The sequence below is a fragment of the Lagopus leucura genome, unplaced genomic scaffold (assembly GCF_019238085.1).
Source record: "Lagopus leucura isolate 7727_CA_CO unplaced genomic scaffold, USGS_WTPT01 Super-Scaffold_1, whole genome shotgun sequence".
Lineage (NCBI taxonomy): Eukaryota > Metazoa > Chordata > Aves > Galliformes > Phasianidae > Lagopus > Lagopus leucura.
Window position 1 is genome coordinate 1,511,437 of NW_024962250.1, and position 17,150 is coordinate 1,528,586.

Sequence of the window (17,150 nt, forward strand, 5' to 3'; positions counted from 1 at the left end):
GGGTTTTGTTGCTTTTTTGCTTTTTCATAGACCTGGAAATCTCTTTTTTAGACAATAATTTCTGTTATGCATCCTATCTCCGCAAGTGCTAGTTTTCTTCCTAACAAAAGCTCCTACCACACTCCAGCTACCTAGCATATTTTCTAAGTTTCCTGAGGATGGAAGTGGTGAAAGTAAAGATAAAGAGTTCTTCTTGAGTGATGACCACAGGAACAAACCTTAAAGTCTTTGGAGGCTTAGCAAAGTGTGATTCAGAGGACTTTAAAGACTCTGGGATAAGAACACACTTTTCTTTTGGCAGGTTAACCTTTCCTTTGAACTGGAAGAAAACATACCAGAACAATGAAAACCACAGCGAGAGTGAGGTTTGCCCTGGGATTGTGAGGTCCGGACTTTCAGATAAGAAACCTGGAGTATAAAGAAGTTTGAGCAATAACAAGTTGTTGTTTTGTTGTGCCTTATGTTCTTCAGCAAGCAATTAAGATGAAAAAGCAGCTGAGAGAAATCTCTGACTGCAGGTCACAGCACATATGATGACAAGTAAGTTACAGGCAGTCAGATGAAGGGATGCTTCACTGAAGAAATGTGAAAGGTTTCCCCTTCCCCATTTCCTCTCTTTTCTGCTACTGATTTCCCTTGCTCCCATCAAGCCCTTGCTGCCTCGTACACTGGCCAGATCCAATTACCATGTCATTTTTTCCATAAGGCTACTGCTCTACAGTATAGTTCTTCCAAGCAATTTGCACCTTTTCCGTGCTAAGTACTCTCCTCTGTGCTTATTATGCATGTAAGTGTATATAAAAACTAGTTTTTATTTCAGAATTAAATATCTCATCCAAAGTCCATACATGCCAGAAGAAATACACATATTAACTTGCAGAAGCTTTGAGTCTGACCTATGAATGCTTTCCTTTTAAAAAATAAGCAATGACTGGGAAAGAAATGCCCTCAGAGGAAATTTCACAGGGAGTCACAGACCAACCAGAAACTTCTGCTCAGGCTTCCCTGTCTATGTATATATCTTTATATCTGTATTTATGATGTGTATATAATTATGCATTTCTGTACGTGTGTATGTATTTGTAAACACACAGAGAGACACATACAGACTTGTGAATTATATTCTTTAGTGTTTCGCAGCGTTCCAAGCTGTTTTCTAGACAAAGGTAGCCTTTCAAGATTACCACTGGTCTAGCTGATGCACTATTTCATGTTATCTGAGGGTCAGCAGGTAAATGTTGTACCTTGGTGTTGCACAAGGAAGACTAACATCATTCCAGGAATACACGGGTCTTGCTGCTCCCCTATGCAATGCCATTTCTGCTTTTAATTAGTTCTGGGGATTCAATGTGCGATGGGTCAGTCTCCCCAAAACAGATGCAATGGGAGGTAGTTCTGATGAGCTGGTCTGGTATTCCCTGCTCCACAACGAATCACAGAATCATTAAGGTTGAAAAGAACATTAGGATAATCTGGTGCAACCCATCACCGCTGTGACCACTGAGCGACATTCCTCAGTGCCACATCTACATGCTTCTTGAACACCTCCAGGGACAGCAGCTCCACCACCTCCCTTAACACAGATAGCACATGCATACTCCCAAAATACATGGGCTAAGGACTGCATAATATTCTTACACTTACGGTACAAGTACCATCAATTTTTGGAAAAAAGTCCAGAAGAATAACAGCTCAATGTATTCTTGTTACACTAGCTCAAATAAAAATTGTACTGAGTTCATCTCCTCATTCCAGAAGCTGCAGCTTCAGATCTCACCAGGTGCATTGTCATGTATCCTATAAAAAGTCATACAGTGTGCTTTATACCATGAACCTAACCAAACTTTACCTGTGGACCAGTGTGCAGGAGCACTGCTTATTCACTAATTTACCCCACTTCACCCAGCCACCTTCAGCAGACCTTGTAACCTGTAGCAGGAATTTCCTCTTGGACTCAGGAATGTCTGATGCAGCCTTTGAGTTGCTTGTCTTTTTTACATGACAAGGCTCCATTGCAAGCATACTGGCCACCTAATTAATAACCTTGACCTTGGGAAAAAGAAGCAGAGTGCCTTTAATAACAGCCCCAGTGAGCTGAGGAGGCTCTGCAATTATGTCGCATAATATAGTCATGAGAAGAAGGTAACCAGGGAGATAATGGTAAACATCAGCCTTAATTCTGTCTGAAAAATAATTGGAGTGATCTCCCTTTGTGGCTGGGGTAGAGGAGAAAATTGGATGGGTAAATTTCCAGCTACCACAGATGCTAGTCAAACATGCTGCACTCCACCACTGGCCAAATTATTCGCTGCCTCTGAGTGCTATGGGCACCAATTACCTGGCTTCCTCTCAGTGCAGATAAGTCTGCATCATTTAAATGAGAAAACAGAGTTGGTTGCGGCCCAACTGGTATCACTCTGTGCTGCCACTGCATCTCTTGTTTACAGTGGACCCACCAAACTCCTCTGCTTGTCAGTATATTCATCAGTCCTGACACAACCTGGCCCTCAGAGCTGGTGACTTCCCATGAGGGTTGAAATTATCCTAGCACAATCCTTCAGGATTCAGCCATGGGAATGCTGATGTAGGATGCCCTCTGTTGCTCTCCTCACTGGTCTGTGCACTGACTACAGCCCTAAAGTGTCTTTCCCATCCCAAGGGCACCCCTACAGGGATTCGCAGTGCCTCCCCTCACTGCAGGCTGTGGAGAGGACATATGCGTGCCAAGGGAGGAGAGTTGGGATGCTGAGAAGTTTGCTAACGGTTTGTTCCTACCTCTGCTGGACACCTCCATCAGATGCTGACATTTGCCTCTCTGCTGTCACCAACAGAAGTTCTACTTGGACCTCATGCTGACTGGCTAGGAGACTCAGGAAGCACAGTTAAGGCCACTCTCAGTTTTGAAACAAGCCCAGAAGAGCAACAAACATTTTCCTCCTGATTGCACCGTTTCCCAGAGCTTTACCTTCCAGTTTCTTAGCCCATTTGGGACATTCAGTCTCCTTACTGATATAATCTGCTCAAATTATCATCATTAAGTCTCTCTTCTTATTTCATCCTCTATCAGAGGCTCTAGCTGGGATAGGGTGCCCATCCCATCCTGCCGGTTCTGCTTCCAGGCATTTCGGGCAGTGAGTTCTTCAGCCTTTTCTTATATTTAGATCAGGCATTTCATTCCACGGCCACAGGGTCTGACCATATTCAGATTGAACTGTGGTTTCAATTCCCCATTTCCTATTCCCATTCACTCAGTTCTGTAGCTGGCCAGGCAGAGTTACACAAGTTGGTGGTATATACATGCATGTCACATGCGTATCAGCTAGCCTCAAGTGACATGTTAGCATCAAGGTCTCAGAGTGGAATCACTTGGCATCTTCCGTTAATACGGAAGTGAAAATAGTATTAGGAAGCCACCTATGTTATCCAGGGATCCAAAGGGTTCCAAAAGCTCTGCCACTGCTTCACAGTGTCTTTGGGGAAGCAGTGGCCAATGAAGACATTGCTGATGACCACAGGTTGCCAGACTCCAACAGGGCATCGCGCAGTACTGGGAGCACATAGTGCAGAGTGAGGGAAACGGACTACCAGCACACAAAGCCACAGTGTATATTCACTTTCTAATCTTTACAGGCTCTGTGCATCCTATCTCCTAGCCAATTTGTGACACGAGTCCCACTGCCAGGACAGAGAGATCCCTCCACTGCAGAGCAACCAGGCCATCCGGCTCTGAGTGCTGCTGACTCCAGCCAGACCTCCCTGCTGCAGCACTCCACAGCTGCTGGTAGCCTCAGTGCCATCAAAGCGCTGGCTGGGAGGCGTGAGCCCTGCTGGGCTAGGACAGCATCCAGCACTGCAGTACTGCCACATTCTCCCTCTCCATTCCTCTATGGATCTCTCTTTATATTGGCCACACATTTGGCACAAACACAGCCTTTATAGCTGCTTTCTGCTGGTCCTCTCTAGTACCCAATTAGAAGTCTGTCAGCACCAGGGCCATCACTCTCCTGCCGCTTCTGACAAGCCTGGACACCGCTGTACTGCCACAGAAGATTAAAGGAGTCTTTCCTTTGTATCACCCAGTGGCTGTGTGCTGGCCAGAAACTAATTCTCATCCCAATGAATGTGTATGTGGAACAACTAACAGGCTCTGTAAGCCTGTCTTCATTCGTTTTTAAAAGCAACACACTCCCTAAAGGACAGAGCTGTCTAATACACATTTCTCCTCTTTCCCTTTTTTCCAAGCCTCGAGAGAGTTGCAGTTCTCAAGAATTAGAGACTTCAGGGGGTGTAGATGCTTCCTAGTAGTCACAACAGGACTGGGCGTCAGGAATCCTAGGTGCTTTTAAATGATTCATTTAGAAGTGATTGTGACTGCCTTTGCTCTTCAGTGATTGTTTTCTCCATTTCAGCCTCTCTGAAACTGAGAAACAAATGGGCATGTAGTTCTTTTACCTCCAGAACACTGGCTCAGATCTGCTTGAGGCTGGCAGTAGCAGGACCTCACTGTGCTCTGAAGGCTCTTTGGCAGCCTGCGTGAAATGAGTTGAATGACAAACCTGTACATTAACTTTACCACCGAGCATAAAGATTACTGGGTAGTACAAAAGAAATGTTGCTTTAATCTCCTGCAGCAGTACAGAGGTGCTTGAATTTGTCAGGCACCACAGAAGGAGTGATGGTCTGTGGGACCAAGATCTCAACAGCATCTCAGGGTGCACCTGGGACTGCAGTAGGCCCATTAACTTCCAAATTCTGGTGGCATTATGCAGTAAACCCACCTGATGGAGTATGTAAAGCTGAAACACAACTGAAATCATTTACCACCAACAAGTTTTATCTAGCTCCCAAAAAAGTTGAGTCAGCATGTATAGACTGCTTAAAGCTTGTAATTCATTTAGCATGGGGTAAAGCATACCTACTCACACTGGTGTAAATCTGGAATAATTCCACTGAAGTATAAGAAATGTAAGGTCAGTAGAGTGAGCTAGATTTAAACTAGCATTACTAAGATTTTTTTTTTTTTTTTTTTTTTTTTTTTAAGCTAAAAAGCATGAAAGATAAACATCCTTTGAATTCCTGACCCCTCTATGAAAATGAATTACAAGATGTGGAAACACTTTGAAACTGATAGAAGTATCTTTGCCTCAGATCTCTCTCCCTCTCTGTCTGTTAATCAAAACAAGGCACTGTAATCAGCTCCGATTCTAGGTCTATCTGTAGGGAACAAAGTGAACTTAGAAAATTAAATCATTTAGCATTTAGCATTTCCTTCCTCATTTCGGCACCGATTGAGCCTGTTTCACAATTTCTCCCTCTTCTGCAGCTATTGAGCGGCTGTCAGTGCTGCTGCAGATCAGCAGCTTGGCAGGAAGACACCGACTGTTCCTGTTTGCTGGAGGGATCACAGCTTCTAAAGATTCCCTTTTAGACTCAGAGGTTTGTTTGCTGCCTTCTTGAAGTCTGGTTTCCTGTTTTCCTTGCTACCTGCTGAGTAGGAGACTTGGGACAGACCTAAGTGGGGAATAGTTTGCCAAGCTATTATATCCTACCAGCAAAATACTTGATTTCGTAGCTGTACCTTAAACCTTAAGCTTCTTCTGGAAGAGTTTATTCCAGCCTTACTTGGATGAAACATGCTGTGTTGGCAAAAGTACAATTCCGCTGGTGTAAATTATTCAGTGCTAGGAGCTTTTGCCAACACTGCTGTGTCGATCAGGCATCATGCCTCTTTATACCTCTACCTGACAAGGCTGAGCCAGCCCAAGCGTGTAATGTAGACACATGGAATATTCTAAAAGTCTTTTGGTTATCTTACTTAAAAGAAATTATAATAGTTACATATCTGTGGCCTGGGGCAGAAGAATATTTCTGAAGTGGAAGAAATCTCCTAATAATAATCATAACAGAATCAAAGAATAGCCTGGGTTGGAAGGGACCTCAAAGAACATGAAGCTCGAACACCCTTGCCACAGGCAGGGCCACCAACCTCCATATGTAACACTAGATCAGGCTGCCCATGGCCCCATCCAACCTGGCTTTGAACACCTCCTGGGATGGGGAAGTAATAATTACGAACAACGTGATAGTTTGCAATCTCAATCTCAACACATTCCCTGTATTTTCTTCCCACTGCCCTGTAGCTCTGGTCAAATTAGCAGACATCAGTCATAATTTAGCCATGAAAAGCACATCATTCGAATTTGAAGGGAGGAGTCGGCTTTCCTTTCTCTAACATGGTTCTAAAAGTGCATTCTGCACCACTAATTTCCATGACTTATTTAAAATTTTTACCAGACTTTGTCCACTAATTTATTTTTCTGACCAATTCTCTGCACTCTTCCTTTCAAACCTCTTGTGTTTTTTAGATTTCAAGAAACACTGAGCATGATTTTCTGTCAAAAATTACATTTCTCAGGAAAGGGTCGCACTGGTTTTCTAATTATTTCTATTTCAAATAAATTTCCTGTTAACTACAGTTACAGGAAATAAATGCAAATCTGTTACACATTGGTTTCTTAACTAAAGCACTTCGCATTCCGCAGCTAATAATAGGCGACAATTTTCAATTGACAACTTACTTCCTCCCCATGTCATTTATGGAGAGCGTCGAGGAGAAGACTGTCAGGGAGAGAAATAAATGTTTGCAGAGGCAGCTGGCCTGGCCCAACTTCCTGTGGAGCTGCCTTCCTGCAGCCTGCGGCACGGGGTGCCTCCCTCACTGCCCGGTACAGATGGTTTCCTGTGATAGCTCTTCCTGGGCACCACTGCTTGCTGGGTACCAGAGCTACGCTTCTTTGTGTGGTGTGGTAGCCAGCAGCTTGGGCTGCTTGTTTCCACCATGCTTTCCCTTCATGCTCTGGAAACCCCCCTGCCTCTTTGTGACCCCACTGTGAGCGAAGGACGGTAGGACGTTGCTATTGCCGCAAGTCTTCACATCTTTTCTCCCAAGAGTTTTGTCCCTCCTTGTGTTCTTGTAGCTTTACAAGCCAGGTGAAAATTAGCATGGGACTCCTTGCTTGCTGTAACATAAGTATCATGGTCAGACAAAAGGCATTTCCCTTCATTTAAAAGCAAGAATGCTTTCTTCACAACACAAGCCATTCTAAGCCACTCTCTTTATGCAAGAAGCCTGAGACTGGCTGGGAGTGGGAGAGACGTCTCTCTGCCACCAAGTATGACCTTGATTAAAATACATCAAAGGGATGCTTGGATCCTGTAACAGCATAAAATGCAACAGAGATTATAAAACCACCTTTCAATGACGTGCAGTCCAAACTTTGCTTTTCAGATTTTGGTATCTGGGTTTCCTTGTCTGTTCTTCAGCCTTTTCTTCCACATGCTTTTCCTAGGGCTATGGGTTCACGACAACTCTCCAGCGTGTTGTAATCAAGTCTGTAAGTACAGCTACTGAGATTGGAACAGAGCAACATCTGTGCTTTTGTTCTTTCAGATTCAGGAGTGGTACCTGCTTCTTGCTGTGACTGAAGGAGGATCAGCCAGTACAAAGACATTAGTACAGCATAGAAACTTGCCTAATATTTAACCACAAACATTTAGGGCTGTAAGTCTCATGCTAACCTTGAATTTCACGTTATTAGTCTTCCCACAAAAACTTTACGTGTTGAAATACAGTGTGAACATAGAATATACATCCTCAATTCTGCTTTGATAGTGCAAATCTGGTTGAAATCTTGGTCAGTAGTCTGACTACATTTAACATTCTCAGGATGCTTTTCAACCCAGCCTAGAGGGGTGCAGAGGATTTTGCCCACAGTGAGATCCTGAAGAGGAATGATTTTGGTAGGGATAACTTCCCTGAGAAGAAAGCCAAACTATAGAAGCTCTGCAGAACCCTGCAATGGTGAATTTCAATTACAGTTCTTTCCACTTGTATTCTAAATATGAGGCTCTGCCAACAGTAGGGGGAAATGAGATCACATCTACAAATAAACACTAGTAAATACAGTGTCTTGACTAACTTGTCAAGACTAATTCCTCTTCAGTTGAAAGTTATCCAGAAATTCTTAAATATTCTTTTGAATCACGAACGTGCAACTGTGTTCCAAAGCCTCTCTTACTACCCAGCATTCTATAGAAGCAGTCATTACCTTTGTTTTCTTCTTTCCTAGGGGAAGCTCTGGATCTGACTATAGACATACAGCTTGAGGGCTTCATCACTTTCAATTTCACTTCACTTGCATATGCAAGGCAAACACAAGCCTAGAGTTCTCCCTCATTGGCTTTTAGCACAGAGGAACAAGATCTCCACCCCGTGACAAAATAAAGCTGCAAAGATGTGCTATAATTGGTGCCAGGTGGATGGGCTTATCCACTAACCAATACTATCTATACATTTATTTCTGTTTAGAAATTATGGAAATGAGATACCTAGATACTTCTCATATTGGTTTTAAATAGGAAGCCCTGCTGGAGTAACTGTTACTAATTGCTCCCAAAGGAGATACCAGTATCAGTCCATACTGTCAACATTTTTGACCTTAACTTTCAATTGCTTGGAGCTGGTCCACACCATAGCCTCATAATCCCCACTCCCCTTAAAACTCAAAGTTCTAACCCAAAGCTCAAAGACAACTGCACCCACGAGTTTTATAAGAGCTCCTTGCTACTCTTCTGCAAAGAAATTTACATTCACACACTAAAACACTAAAAAGAAGCCCCAGAAAACCTGAACTAATTAATTACTAAGGAGAGGTCTCTTGCCATTCTCTGAAGATCTTCTCTAGTTCAATACACTTTATCAGACTTCTGTCTGACCAATTTCTGTTTGCTTCCATAACTAATTAAATTGATGCTGAGCTGGGCAAATTCATAATCCTGTAGCTATCTGACCAGTTCAATGTGCATTTTGCTTTTCTTGCCTGGATATCTCGTTCATGTGCTATAAATATTATTGGCAAACATAATCAGGTTTAATATTTCATCATCTTATTTCTCTAAGTCACTTTTCCTTTTGTCTACCTCAAGGGAAAAAACAAACAAACAAACCTTGGTCCTGCTAGGCATTATTCCAGCAAAGCAGATACCATTCTTCATGAAAACCTCATTTTTCTTCCTTCTAAAGTTTTAATTTTGTTTGAGCTCAAATGATTGCATGGTTGATAGACAGAGGAGTAGACATACACATGACCAAAGGGAAGCTATTAGAGATAACCTCCCTCTGAGCTATTTCTTCTCTTGGTCAACATTTACCTGAGGCCTATCAGCTTTCACCCATGTTGGCTTAGTGATGATATGGCTCGTATGTAAGCCAATTCATTACACGTTTGGGAGATTTTACATTTCTGGCAGAAATTAAGTTTGTATGCATACATTTATAATATTTCTTAAATGCTTCATTTTCTTTTTCTGAAATTTTAGGTTTCTGTCAAACTGCACTTTTTCCTTTAATTACACACCAAAAAATCTTTTCCTTCAATATCCATGCTAGACTCTTTTATCACCACAATATTTATTGCTAACTGACCCATGGAACCTATTCAGTACATAACCCCCTTTTTTTCTCCTTTGACCACAGTCCATTTCCCCCGTGTGCATGTATTTCTCTCACTACCCCTATCTCATCCCATCCCATTAGCTCTCTGTGCTGAATAGCCTGTTCCAGGACATCAAACTTTAATTTAAACAGAAGATGATCAATACGCTTAGCAAATTGCCCATGGCAACATCAGCAGTTTGAATCAAAGGGTTTTATAGGTAATTTAAAGGGCATTCTCATTCACTCCCACAATGTAGCATATACCTATTGCTTGCTTTGCCAGTTACAGCTCAGCTGTCTGAACAAGAGGAGTAAGAGCTTTTTCTCCACACTCAAACAGTGAAATTGTACACAGCAGCTACTCTAGGTGGATATGACAGTGTGCCCTGAAACTGAAAAAGGCTGGGCATCTCAGGGGAAAAAAAAAATTAAAAAAATCAAACAAAGACTTATTTAAAAAAAAAAAAAAACAAAAAACCAAACTCATCAGAGCTTAAAATCATTATCAGGACTAAAGAAATAGAGATGTAAGAAGGAAATACATACAATCCTCAGTCTAGTCCTGTTTTTTGCTGGTGCTGTATCTTGGGACCCCTGTATTTTCATGTAACAGAAAGGATACTATCTTCAGTGTTTCTGGAGCCTTGCCAGTCTAACTTTCAGATATCTTAGGTAAATCCGTAGTGTCTGTGTCCAAGAGTATGCCGAAGAAAAGCTGCTTCTATAAGCCCAATTTTGAAGACATCTTGTTTGTGCCAAATGTACGCCTATCTGGATGGTCATTTCTTTCAGGTTGCAAATGCTTTTTTATTAAACTTCTCTTGAGAACACGAAGAGCTGATCTGAATAGACCTGCAAGGGCAATGAACTTTGGTGATGACTAAAAAGAGCTGATGGCTGTCTGACACATGGCTAGCTGCTCTAATGACTTCCCTCCCTCTTCAGCTTTTGCACTAGGAGTAGATAAAGACACAACCTGGGTATACACCTACTGCTTTTATAAATTTGAGCTACCAGATGTCTTTGTTGGAAGAAGAAACCTGCTACCGTGTATGGGAGAGAGTACAAGAGATGGCCATGAATGCAAGCATCACCTGGATGCTTGTATTGCTTGCTCAGTCAGCCAGTCTGAGAGGGAAAGTTGTCTCCAAAGATGTCCTGCAGAGTTAGTGAAATGTTTTGCTACAGAGGCTGGTAGTTTCAGTAACCAGAGGGGAAATACAGAAAAGGGATCTACAGAAAATGATGGGCTTGGTATATAAATCTAGAAAGTTGCTACAGTATGAGAGCAGATTTTCATTCATCATTTAAGCCTGTGACAAGGTACAGGACTTGGATAATCCCAGACATCCTGAGGGTCCTGCAGAACCAAGGCAGCAGATAGACCCTAGTAAGACATTCACAGCAGAGGAAATAAAAATCAGACATACACTGGGGTGTATCTATCTCCAGTTCCCATTGAGAAAGGCCTCTGGACCATGTTTCAGAAGCACAAATGTAGCATGCTATTATTTAGCAGCACATGGGGCCAATAAGACCCTTGTAAGAGGAGACATACATTTCTAAAGGCACTTAGCTCCTAGCTGGCTCTAGGTCGGAAATTACACAATGGATGTTGAAATGTTGGTTTGTTGAAAATTTGTCATTCAAGTAATGAATGTCTTACTTCCTGTTTTTGCTGAAAGCTGGAGAGAAACATAATTAGAAAGAGAAAAAGCAACCTTGGCAGTCAAACAAAAAAAGCACATTTCGGGCTGCTGAGCCAATTAAAATTGTTTATGTAGCCCACGAACAATATTTTTCTCCCCATCATTATAACTGAGAGAATTCATCAAAACTCAGCCAGATTTGCTTGTAGGCAACCTGATCCCTTGTCACACTCTGGACCATTAGCACCCAGGGAAGAACTCAGGGCACCCTGTAAAGTCCAGAATGTGCATAGGGAGCAAAAAGAATCATAGAATCATCAAAGAATGGCCTGGACTGAAAAGACCTCAAAGATGATCTAGTTTCTACTCCCTACTATGTGCAGGGTTGCCAACCACTAGCCCAGGTTGTCCAGAGCTACATCCAGCCTGGCCCTGAATGCCACCAGGGATGGGGCATCCACAGTCTTTCTGAGCAAAGAAAAGATGGGGAACTGAGAGGGCCCAACTCCAGACTTTTGGTTCTGAATGGGTCCCCAACATTCAGGAATGACTCCTTCCCTCAGCCTACTGCTACTTTGCCACGGTAAGCGTGGGATTTCAGAAAGCAATGGATGATGGAAGATTTCTGACATTTGAGGTGTCATTCCCAACATTTCATTTAATATTTTTTTAAAAATATTTTTATCAAAACTTCACAATTCACAGTCATGAACTTTCACAATTGAAATATATATTCAAGTTAGGATAGGGGTCTCTTTTTTTGAGCTTTTCTTCTACGTAAAGAAACTGAGTTATTTCCCTTTTAATTCTAGAAACTCACATTTCAATAAACCTCTACTATTTTCCTTTTTATGTTGGAATCCATATTCCACTGAACATGGATGTTCAGAAGCTGAGTTTCTCATGATGTAAAGTCTGATTTATTTATTTTACCACGTGAGGAAAGGACTCCAATCCAAAGGGCTGGGCAGATATTACTGCTTTTTAGCACAGTGCTCATCTGCTCCTCTCATAACAAGATATTATGCTTTTCACTTGCCTTTGAATTCTGTCTTTTCATTCCTGGATACGTAGTAATTTTGCTTGTAATATTTTAATGCTATTATTATTTTTGTTAATTGGCCTGCTTTATTACTTTGGTTGAAAGTTATACATGCCGTGAAATAAGCAGAAGTGAACAGATCAATATAGAGGATAAACAATTTTTCTGTTATGCAGCCAAAGCAATAAACATTAAGTGCGTGGACATGCAAAATGAATGCTGCCTGTGTCCTGACTTGCCCAAAGTTGTATTTTTCTGCAAATGTGTTTTGCTTGCTGCCTGTTTCTGGGCACGTTCAGTGGTGTGTCCGCCTCTGTGCATTTATGTTATCAACCATAGCCTGTTTTGTTTAGAGACCTTCAAAAAAAAGAATTGGGTGTGACTTGCTCTGGGAATGTTCTCAAAACAAAAGTTTGGGTGGGTGATCAGTTTGTTTTGACTTGCCCTGGTATACAGTCTAGAGAACAAATGGGAAGGTGAACTCACAGATGATAGCTATGAAAAGCAGAAATCCTGGATACAGGCACCAATCTACTCCAGCAGAAAGGAGGCATATGAACATCTTGAAGGGAATTTCTCTGCTGATCTTGTTTTCTCATCGCCTTAATGTACAAGCTTGATTTTCACTGACATTGTAATTCCTGCACTGCCAAAGGAGGGGTTGGGTATGACTGTGGCAGGTGCAGGATGAAAGGCACAAAAAGCAGATACAGAAAATGATGCCTTGCTGGTCACACTGCCAGTGAGACACTGAAAGAAGCTTCTACACTAGTGGCTCTTGTTACCTTCTTTCAGAGATAAGTACAGGTTTTGCAATTTGTTTAGCATCAGCAGCTTCTATGTTAGTGCTGGAGCCATGCTCTGCTGGCACAACGCATCTTGCACCTGGCATGCAGAAGCTGAAGGCACCATAGCTGTAGGTCTGTATGTTCTCAGGAAAGGGGAATTTTCTATCCTCGTCCACATAATCATAAAGAGAGGGACAGAAACGCAGGTAAGAAATTCCAGTCTCCTTCATCTAGTAATTCCCAGGCTTCTTCAATGATTAACAAATAGAAATACATAAATTGCTATGCACAGTAATCAGACCTGTAGAGCTTGATGACAGGAGGAGTGACACAGCCTACGCTTGATGTGGTATTCCATGTAAGGCATAGATGATATCTCCTGAGAGTGTTCCTCTAAGTTCCCTTGTTTTTAACAGAAGTATGTACGCTCCTAGGCCCTGAGAAGAACGTCTTTACTTTTTGGTGCACTGCATAGCAAAAAAACAAAAACCCCAAAACCCACACCTATTAGTACTTCTGTTGATCAGCCTTACAGACAAAAAATGTTTTGATGCAGACAATAAGGAGCGTTATTTGCTGATAGCACTGAGAGTATAAGATCAGTAATGAAGCACAACGTGTAAGTGCTTACCTGGTCAAACATAATATTTTTCCATAAAATATATCAGCCCAGAGTTAGCCTAGCAGTTTTCTTTGATAAATGTATGCTACTGAAATAGTCAGTGATGGGTAGAGAACGGAGCAACCTGGAAAGACCACAGTAACCTACAGAAAATCTTGAACGAAATAATTGCTTGTCTAAAAGCTAATGATTTGGTCAAATCATTGCTATTGTGAGGTTGTGGTTTCCTATTACTGTCATTCTGGCATTAATACACTGAGAAATTCAGATAGTTTATCAGCATCCATTAAGGAAGGGAAGGAAATAAGGACAAAAGCCTGTTGTTTATTCAAGGTTGTGTTTTATTTATCCTCTGGCTTTTAAAAGCCTCTTGTTTTATGTGCCTTGTGGGCACAGAGGTTTCAATTTAAAAACATTACTACTAAACCAAACAACCAAACTGACAAAAGTCATCTCAGGGAGAGCAGCTGAGATGTAAAAGCAACTCAGTACTCACAGTGCTCTTTGAAGTAAAAGCCTTCCACTAAGGTCTGAAGGACAACGACCCAAAATCAGACCAAATGTGGAAACATTTGGTGGAAACATCCTCTGGTGAAGAGGATGTTCTTTGGCCCTTTGGAGTATATGTCTATGAACTCTTAGCATTCTGAGTTTCTAATATGGAAGTTAAGAGGATGTGAAAGACAGTGTGATGCAACTGCATCCCTTTGCTTACTTTACACCATGCTAGCATTAGGGCACCATGAAGCAGTGGGCACTTACACATCTAATACAAGAATAAGCAGGAAAGGTAGAGATAAGACAAATAATTCTATTCCTGTGGCCTGAGAAATATAAAAACCTGTGACCTTTCTCCCCAGTGCTATCTGATTTTCCAGGCTTTTTTCCTCAGTTCAAGGCTCACATTTTTCTTTTGTTAACTGAACTCACAAAACAGCAAAATATTGCAACTTTCCAAAATGGCTCATTCACCTATTATTATTGTTATTATTTATTTCCTTTTCTGTTCCATCCTTGTCAGAAGAACTGTGCTGAGGTCAAACTCAGTTGAATAGAAACAGCTACTAAACCACTCCTCTGCAAGGCATTTGTTTGCACAGGCAGCTTGTCCTTCACCACCACTCAAATGCTTGGGCCTACCTGATCAGGCTAATACCTAGAAATCCCCACCTCTGCTCTAGAGAGAGGAGAAACCCTTTCTGAACTGCTGGCCTTCAACTTCAACTGTGTTCCCTTGCCACATTATCAGAAGCAGCTTACTTGTTTTGGACAGTAGTAGAACTCTGCATGTAGTGCTGAGAATTTTGACATGCCAGTAGCATGTTGCAGGTCCAAGAAGCTCAGGCAGTACTCCAGTCTTGGGGTTCTATTCTAACAGAGCAACAAACAAATAGAAGCTCACTCTCTGATGCTAGTCCTGCTAAATAGAATGTTAAAGCATTAAGGAACATCTTCTTCAAAAAGATCTGGAATATAGCTCTCAACAGACATCAAAACTCTCAGTAGGGTTCAGATTGTTATTTGGTGTCTTTTATCAAACAGACACTTTCAGGGTGCTGATGCTGCAATTAGTTCTATAACATTGCTTTGTCTACTTCAATTAATATCCTGGCATTTTCTTACACAGCTGGGCCTGTAGATTTTTTTTTTTTTTTACCACTCTATAAAGCTGTTTTTTTTCCAGACCACTGTGGGACTCAGGCTTCAGAGTGATGTGAAAGCCTCACTTTTGTGGGTCACCTCAGCATCATATTGATATTGTGATGAGTGAGGAGTAACCATCCCTCTTCAACTGTGGGAACACGTGATGCATTTGCCATCAAACCAAACATTGTCTGTAGAGTCAGCACTTTTTCAGAATTACTTGTATCTTTGACTCTCACAGCTAGACTGGTGTATATTACTAATAAACAAAATAATCAGATGACCTGAAGACACAGAGCAACTTGGATGGATGAACAGGAGACCGCATCTCTGAAAATCACTGTGAATCCCCAAATACACAGACTGCAAATGCAGAACAAACCAGCACTAATGTAGAATTTGCTTCAAAGAGGAGATTTCCAGTCAGATTCTGTATTATTAACCAAATCAGCATTTCTGTTTTCTTTTGTAGAACACATGTGAGAGCCAGCCTGCTCTCTACAACACAGATGTAAGTATTTCACACTGGTCTTGGTGGATGACTGCATATATATAGGTGTGGGTGGGTGTATTTATATATGGATGAACGGGCATATAGTTCCTGGTCAATTTACCAGTGTAAACTGGTGGTGCTTTCAGGGAAGTGATAGCACCAGTTTGAAAAACATCCTTTCTATGGAAGGGTCCTGCAAACTTATCAAGTTTTTTTTTTTTTTTTTTTTGCACTTTATGGAAGAAAAACTGAAATGTTTGTAAAAGATGAGGAGGGAGGCAAAGAGCAGCCAGGGCTCTTCTAAAACCCTTTTGCCACAAACAAAAGTCCTAAAGCATTTTTCTGCACTCTGCCATGTCCATGAAAAGGGAGCAGCAACCAATTGGATTATAGCACTGCTGATTACTTATGATTTCCTTCCTGTGAGGACAGGCCCTGATGTGTTGTTTTCTGATAACACTGGCTCCTTTAAAGCAATAATGCTGGTACAGTTTCCTGCCTAATCGTAGAGCAATTATTGTACCTCAAAAGGGAAAACATTTAGAAGAACCCAGTTTTAGCTCAGAAGTGATAACAGCAACATTTTTGTGCAAGTCCATGGTTACATTCGAGGTCATTCAGCCACCTTTCATGGCAGCACATGACAAAAATCAAAGTGAGAAGAGAGACAAAGAGTTGTTCTTATCTACTACCATACCACATGATCAAGATTCCCTGTTGCTTGCATGGTTTGGGAGCTGGGATTTTGTTTATGCTCATCAGTTGTAATTGAACTTGGAATATTTTTACCTCCACAGCTGTAATTAGGTGTGAACAGCACTTGCTTTTTTGATTTATTTTCAGCAATTCGTGTTATTGCAGCTAGTGACCTTGGCCAAAAGCCTTGCTCCTTCCACAAGCAGCAGGCTGTCCTTCAGCAGCTTGTAAAGATGCTGCTAGAGCTGCCTTTGCCTAGCTGGCAAATCCATGCCTATATTCAAACGAATTGGGCAAATTAGCATAAGAAAAATCAGAGCTTAGGGGTTTGGAAATATATGGCCTTCTCACATCAGGCAGTCTTACTAGGATGGGGCTGTGGTTGTTTGCTAATAAAGTGAAATGAGATTGCACTGCATTACCCTATTAAGTGCATCTTCTTGTAAGGTAGCAATTTCACTTATTAGTCCAGAGCATCTCAGAAATATACAACAGTGGTCTTGCAACACTGAGAAACTGTGCCAGTGTTTGAAGTTAATGTACTGGTGGTTCAGTCTTTCTGAAACTTGCATTTTGACCTTAGTTTTTACACTAGTCTTATCATATTGAGTGTCATGCCATTTGGCCCAACATTTTCTCAATGACAGAACTACTCTACTTAATTATGATGTCAATTTAAGAGGCTCATTCCTCAAATCTCACCTCACAAAAGGTTATTCC

At 41.6% G+C, this 17,150-nt stretch overlaps 1 long non-coding RNA gene across 1 annotated transcript; it reads left to right on the forward strand.

The window, feature by feature from the left end:
- The first annotated feature begins 5,402 nt into the window (after positions 1–5,402).
- LOC122175849 lies at positions 5,403–8,148 on the forward strand. Its single transcript, XR_006177523.1, has 3 exons — positions 5,403–5,436; positions 7,451–7,561; positions 8,130–8,148. It is a non-coding gene; the product is annotated as an uncharacterized LOC122175849 (long non-coding RNA).
- Positions 8,149–17,150: the final 9,002 nt, after the last annotated feature.